This window comes from Coffea eugenioides, chromosome 11, assembly GCF_003713205.1.
Source record: "Coffea eugenioides isolate CCC68of chromosome 11, Ceug_1.0, whole genome shotgun sequence".
NCBI lineage: Eukaryota > Viridiplantae > Streptophyta > Magnoliopsida > Gentianales > Rubiaceae > Coffea > Coffea eugenioides.
Genome location: NC_040045.1, coordinates 35,868,155 through 35,875,569, shown reverse-complemented (window position 1 = coordinate 35,875,569; position 7,415 = coordinate 35,868,155). Strand labels below are relative to the sequence as shown.

Here is a 7,415-nt window from a genome sequence, read left to right as displayed (position 1 = left end):
GGCAACTTCTAGCACAAACTTGTGCTTATAAGAAGACTAATCTATGATTTGTGGTGGCTTTATTATATGTGTAATGGCTGCAATCTTGCTTGTTCTCTCTCTCTCTCTCTCTCTCTCTGTCTCTCTCTCTTTCTCACACACACAAAAGCACACACACACGCAAAGCCAATGGCATTCATTAATCTTCTCATATAGTCCATATGGCTTTTCACAATTTATTGTTTCCTATGCTGGTGTTCATTACAATATGCAGATATGACAAAGGTTTTGGAAGTTGACCCATCATATGATCAAGCTAGAAGACAGATTGTTCGCTTGAAGCCATTAGCAGATGAAAAACGTCAAAAGATGAAGGAAGAAATGATTGTTGACCATTGGTGGTATGAACTTCTTTGGGTAGTTGCTGTTAAATGATTCTTTTTTGCTCTTCACGTGTAAATATAGGAATGCTTCATTTTTGCAAAAGAAAATGTGTTCTAGGGGAGAAGAGTGGAGGAGGAGGAGAGGATCTGGAATTTTTGCAAAAGTAAAAGGAGCTAGTGTGAGCTGAGGTGGCTAGTGCATTCGGAAGATTCTGGAGGAAGGGGAAGGTTAATGTGAGCAGATAAAGCTTTGCTTCAGGTGCTGCTAAAGAATAGATGCTTGTGGAAGTGGACAAACGATTACTGAGATTAGCACAAGGATGGTTTAAGGGAAATGTAAGCACTTCCATATATGTGAACTAGAGTGAAGGTATTTCTTATGGTATGTGTTACTGTGCTTGTGCAATTGAGCGTGCTTTTGTCTGCTTTTCCTTCATAACATTTAGTGCCTGAACAAATTGCATTTAGTTAAGCTGAGGTAGTTCAAGAATGAACTACATTTGTTTCTGTCATCATATCCTGTGATGCGTGTTGAAGTGATGGACTCATTTTGTAGTGAAGTATTTGCAAATTATTAATAGCCTGGCAGTGCTTGAAGTTGTAGAGGGCGAATTTGTTCAAGCTGTTCATGGTTTATCTTTGCTGCATTTGGAGATCATGATTAAATGAGAATAGATTCTTGTACTTTCCTGAACCCAAGGTGTAGATTTTGGAAACCATACTATGCTGATAGAACAACTCCAATCCTTTTGTTTATGTTTTTATTGAACTTCTGATCTTGGTTTGTCTGCATATTTTCAACACGCCTTGTGCAGTTGAGTCACTTTTTCTGAGTTCATTGGCAGCCAACATTATTGTTTGTGACTTTATTCTTACATTCTATGGGTTATATCTGCTTCTCCTATTCCTTTTTCCCTATTTGGCACCTCAAGCAAGGAGAGTTCATTTTGTTGAACCCTGGACAATTGCAGCAAAATCTGCTTAACTTTGTCTGCTTTACTTGGATACGGTTGATGGTGAAAGTATTTTAGGGTATCAATTATTTCCAGTTTATATGTGTGTTCAATTGCATATGATGATGTCTCTCACGAAGTTGAATTGTTTACCTTTTGATCAGGTAAGCTGAGGGAAATTGGAAATTGCAATTCTGGTCAATTTGGAATGAGCGCTGACAATTTCAAAGCTGTGAAAGATCCAAACACTGGTTCATATTCTATTCCATTTCAGTGCTAATATCTTTTACAAACTTCACATATATTCTTTAGTTTCTGGAGCTATGGATCAAATGGACTGAAATCTTAAAGAGGATGAAGCACGTTTCCTCACAGTGTTGATCTCAGTCGTATGATTATGTTTTTACATATAACTTGAGAAAAAGAAATTGATGTGGTTTTTTGCCATAATATGTTATAAACAGACTTAAAGTTTCACTTTACTGGAAGTTTCTTATAGTTGCTTTAGTACTTTCCATTTCTTCGTGGTGTTGTCCATGGTTTTGATACTGTTTTGGAGGGCATCTGAAGGTGCAGCATAATTTATGCTATCAACGTCTTTGTCATGATCTGTTCGGAGAGTAGCATAGAAATGTAGAACCTTGCACGCAAACAGGGAGAGAGTCCACCTCCTCTTCCCACCCATCCCAAAAAAGGGTAAATTCTGACTAGATATCATATCATAGCCACACTAAAAGTGTGTAAGCTCGGATGAACACTGAAATGGTCTGGTTACTCCGTAATTTTCATGAACTCTGGGGGTGTTTGTTGGTTGCATGATTTTTGGGCGGCTTGGGGATATGTGGGCGCAGACAGCCTCATTGAATCGGGTGCACACTCCTTCCTTTGCCTTCTCTCTCTCTTCCTTGCTCTTAATTTCAATCCTTGCTCTCTTCTAATTACCACTTTCTTTCCTGCTCTTCTAATTACCGGACCAATTTCTCCCCTTCGCTTGCTTACACCTTGCAGCACAACTCAGGAATCAAGGTAAATCTCTCTCTTCTCCTAGTCACCATCCCTCCTTCCTCCTTCCTCCAGACTCCAGCCCACCACCCTTGCCGCCCCTTGCTATGTTTGTTACCAGCTTTTGTTTCGTGAGATTCGGTTGGACTTGGTTTTTGGAGCTTAATCCCCTCTCATTCCTCTTCCTCTTCTTTGCTTACATAAAATTCTCTCTCTCTCTCTACTACAATGAAATCGTTTATGCTTTTTTTTCTTGTGGATTTTATTTCAGTAGGTTTCCATAAATCAATTTGTACTTTTTTCTTTTTTGCCAACAGTTAATTCTTGAAAAATTGAAACTTGCGGAAGAAAGGCAAATGGAAGGAAGGGACTCACTTTGGTATCTCTGAACAGGTTTATATCAATCACTTTGCCTTACAATTGTCCAAGGTTAAAGGAATTTAGTTTCTTATATTGCAGTTACGAGTACAATGATATATGATGACGTAGTTATATATGGGGCTGTTGATAAAACCATAAAAGTGGGTAAGGCAAACTGCAGTTTAAGCCAAACAATTTAACTGCTTTCAAACATTGTATTCGCCTCAATTAATATACTTGATGAGTAGCTTCAAATTTTTTTTTTTTGGGGTCAAACGGCTCTAAGTTGCTTCATTTGTATATTGTATAGGTATTGTATAAAGCTTCAGTGGCTGCTTTGCTTTATTAGGGTCTAAAGTTGAAGTGGATGTTGCATCATGAGTTTAATGGTCCAATTAAATTTCTTAATTTAAGATTAAATCGTTGCTGGATGTTTATATCTTCTACACCCAAAGGCTGCAAATATTTAGTTTTCAAAATTTTCAAACATATACTCTGATGTACTATAAAATTTACGATTGTTAGTACCTGATCATTGTTGATGTATGTGAAGAATATTTTCTTGAAGTTTGAGCATAAAAGTTAATCTTGATTTCTTGGGCTTTTGGTCAATAGAGATTGCACTGACGTGGGCTTGAGTTAAATAGGCATCGATTTCTTTCCTCCACCTGTATCCCACGTGCAATTATAAACATCACTTTGAAGGTCTATTTTCGGTTTTCTACTTATGTTCCAGAATTCTGTCCTCTCATTCGCAGCTCTTCTTCTTTCTTTGACTTACCCTTCTTCTCGCCTGCTCTCATATACTTAAAACTCACAGTTCTTTTTTGGTCTTTCAAGTACAAACCAGGCACTTTGCTTCTTAATTCTTTTCATGGACAGATGATTTTCTCATAATTTATTTACATCCCAAGTTAAGTGGTTATTTATTGCAGTGAATTGCCTTTTGTGACAATATTTTTTGGATTCAATCCTTTAATAAATCAGGTGGTTGACTACAAGGTCTCTTTCTGCATGATTAAAATACATACAAATACCAATAAACTCTTGACAATGGAAAGACGTAACTGACGAGAGGTACTGAGGGAGAGGTTGGAAAGAGGAAGCTCTATTGAATATTCCACCCAATTTGTAGATTGTAAGTGCCATGTGGCAGCCCCAGGCTCGAGTTGATTATGTTGGTGTCACTGAACCTCCATGGCCTTCCTCCTTGTGAAGCTAATGCTATTGAATCTTCTCTCTTTTGGTTTTGGTCATTGATTTCAATTTGAACTGTGTTTTTTAGGTAATGTTTTGGTATTTATGCTTTATTTTGTTCAAAATGGAAACTTTGAAATGATCTTTGCTACAACCTAAAATATTTTGGGGTCGGGATTATCCAGGAATTTAACCCTTTTCATATGAGTTCAATTTGAGGGAATTTAACTATACATTCCATGCTTATTGTTCAACCTGCTTTGATGTATACTTCATTTATAATATGGGAGAGCTGCATTACCCAGCTATTCCACTTTGGATTGGGCAAGGATGAATGGACAGTTGATAAAAGCCATTTCTCCACGAGTTATGGAAACATATTGATATGCAGCATTACGGTATCTAGGTACTCCTAAGAACGCTTTTCATGTCCCATATGCAGTTTTGTGCTCTTGATCTCATTTTATTATGGCCCAACCTGCAATTCTATTTTGTTTTAAAATTGAGTCAACATAGTCCAGTTATAGTGTAAATGAGAGCCATTTTGGGGCTGTTTTATTACCATTTCAATGAGATAGTGGAGTTAGTCTTGAGTTGGTAGGAGCTATTGGATATCCTTGCCTTTCAATGTTGGACATTGATTTTGTTTGTTAAGTCCGTTAAAACTTAAAACAGAGCATCAAGCTCTCCTGCTTATAGCAATTCCTTACTTATTTTAGTGCCTCTGTTTTCCATCTTCTACAGCCTTCTATCTTGTTTCTTTGAGGAGACTACCGATGTATTTCTTTCCAAGAAAACATGCAACTCTAAACTCTCTTTCCTGCAGCAAAAGAAAAAGACAACTTAGATATCTAGAGAAAAGATTATTATTGGGAATTGAGAAGTTTACCACCCTCTGCTGCAATCTCCTCTCTGAGATATCGGTGAATATCTACATTCCTCTCTCATCCCTCTTGAATATGCTGGAATATAGCAAACCATTTAGGTTTTTGATCTATTTCAGTCATTGTATTTTCTCTATGTATTCAGTAGCTTCAGTTACTCAGTTAAATCGGCTTTTGGTAATATTCATTTGATTGTGTATTAGGTCCAGTAAAGAATGCTATTGGTGTAAGGATGATTAAATCGAAATCTTTGTGTCGCTTTCATGTTCTTAGTATCATTAGTAATAATTTTTTGTCCTAATAGACTTTACGAATCCTGTTTTTCTCACTCGATTCAGCCATTAATGTCCTTTTGCACTAATTTTGATATTTTAGCTTGAGGTAATTTTGTGCATCGCCTTCCTGTTCATTTTAACTTGATTTTGCTTAGTCCTTTAATGAGATAAATATTTCTAGCAACACTGGAGTTAGTCAAGCACGCAAGAAGTTTATGTGAAAAGTAAACTATTGCAACATCTCATTTATTGTTACTTCCTTTTCTTGGATATATTATTTCATGTTACTCTATTGGTTTACTGATTTGAACTTGATATTTAGTTGTAAATCATTTATAGTCTTTCCTTGTGAATCCGCTTTTACTTGATTTCATTTACTAGGAACATTAACTTTGCAAGTATGCAGGATTCATAAGAAGAATTTAGCGTCAATTAGGATTATACTCTGGACTTACTCTTAAGGCTTTTCCGTGTTCTCTGAGTTAGTTTAGAACTTTATTTAGTTTCTAAGGCATGTAATTTTACTTCTATAGAGTAACTTGACATTTGTATTTGTTTTAATGCCACGGATACGTGGGAATATCTTAAGTGGTTTTTGGTGTTTCTGATTTCTTATGTTACTGGCCTGCAACAGTTTGAACTTTTTTTTTTGTTTAAATAAATATTAAATTGCTTATCTTAGTTCTTTGATGTATAGACGAAATTTTAACATTGGATGAGTTTGTGCAAATACTTCTTCATTGAAGCATTGGCTTTTGTTGAGGTTGTTTAAAAAACAAGGCTATCGCACTACCCAAATCTGTCCAATTGGAAGCTCGAATCGGTCAAGTTCTTGGCAGGAAGTAAATTCCCGTTAACTTCACTAAAGTGTATCTCTAGAATTAACTTCAATGTAACAACAGTTAAGGTTTGCTTATGATATTTTGTGCAGCTATGTACATCGTGATTTCGTATTACTAAGTTTGCTTTCCTTTATACTATTTGTTTATCGCAATGAATTTTCCTGCATGCTTGTTGATTAAAATTCTCTGTTTCTGGTAAACAAATGAACCTCCACATGCTTTTCTTGTCCAAATTGAGTACATGATACTAATATTCTGTAATTTACCTTGGCTCCCTTCTGTTTAAGTAGCTGTAATCCATGATGTCATAGCTAATGTGTTGTCCTTTCAATGCTTCCTCCAGCCTAAAACGTTAAGACCTCATGAACACGTGTATAGTTGTCTTCAAAATTGGACAATATATTGGCCATCAGGTCTGGATGGCATTGTACTTAGAATAACATATGACGATGTTATTTGAAGCTTTTGAACTTCCTTTAGTAGTGCTGGGATACCTGTAAAACTCATATCAGGCTGTTTTCAGTTATCTAATCTTGTTAAGGCTATCATATTGTCTAGAAGATTGAGATTTCCATCCAAATGTTAGGATGATTTTGGAAGCACACGTGATGTTGGAGGTTATATCAAAAAGCTACAAATTTTTGTTAGGATGATTTTCATGATTACATGACCATATAAATGTATTTTCACAAAAATTGATTCCGTCCCTACCCTTGACTTGATCTTTAATTCGTGAAACAGAGTTAAGGCTTCTGGGATCCCTTCTGATGAGAAAGTGAAGTTTGCATATGCAATCAACATAAGAAAGCTAGTCAAGCCACCACTACCAGCAGGATACTGGGGAATTCTGACCAAGGCTGAAGACCATGTCGATCAACCGATATATAAAACAGCAGAATTGATCAACAAGAGCAAATACAATGTATCTGATGAATATGTTCGATCATTTATCGATTTTCAGGAGCTAAATTATCATGAAGGGACCACAGTAGGAGCAAAGGTGAGTGGAATTACTGATTGGAGACACTTAGGCCATTCCACAGTGGACTTTGGTTGGGGAGGTCCTGTTACAGTTTTTCCTCTGTCAAGAAACCTACTTGGAAGCGTTGAGCCCCGTTTCTTTTTGCCCTATTCTTCAGCAAATGAAGGGGAAAAGGATGGTTGTAAACTTTCTGTGTGTTTGCAAGAACATGCTGTTTCAGGTTTCAAAGAAGACATGAATAAGTTGAAGAATTTAGAGCCTGGATTCCTTTGAATGAAGGGTTTCTTGTTATCTTTGTCTATGTTCCCGTCAAATTGAAGAGGTTTCAACTTGGTGAAATTGGCAAACCTTATAAGGGTCTTTGGACAAATGACCTTTTGCCTCAACATTTTCATTTGGTCCCGCAAATAAATGGGGAGTTGAAGGCGAACAATTTTTAGTGTATGTCTAGTTATAAAATCAAAGTCAACAGGCTAAATACTCTCTCTGCAATTAGACATTAGATCAACATAATGCAAATTTTACAAGTAAAAGCTACTCGCATGTATGGCTACGGGA

At 36.5% G+C, this 7,415-nt stretch overlaps 1 long non-coding RNA gene across 4 annotated transcripts; it reads left to right on the top strand.

The window, feature by feature from the left end:
- Window positions 1-264: 264 nt before the first annotated feature.
- On the top strand, window positions 265-7,148 carry LOC113751176. 4 transcript variants are annotated; one of them, XR_003464786.1, is made up of 5 exons: window positions 265-380; window positions 481-698; window positions 1,480-2,341; window positions 2,635-2,710; window positions 6,617-7,148. It is a non-coding gene; the product is annotated as an uncharacterized LOC113751176 (long non-coding RNA). The 4 variants fall into 4 exon arrangements; XR_003464785.1 differs by having other exon boundaries at window positions 467-698; XR_003464787.1 differs by adding an exon at window positions 4,180-4,280 and having other exon boundaries at window positions 265-698.
- The last annotated feature ends 267 nt before the right edge of the window (window positions 7,149-7,415 follow it).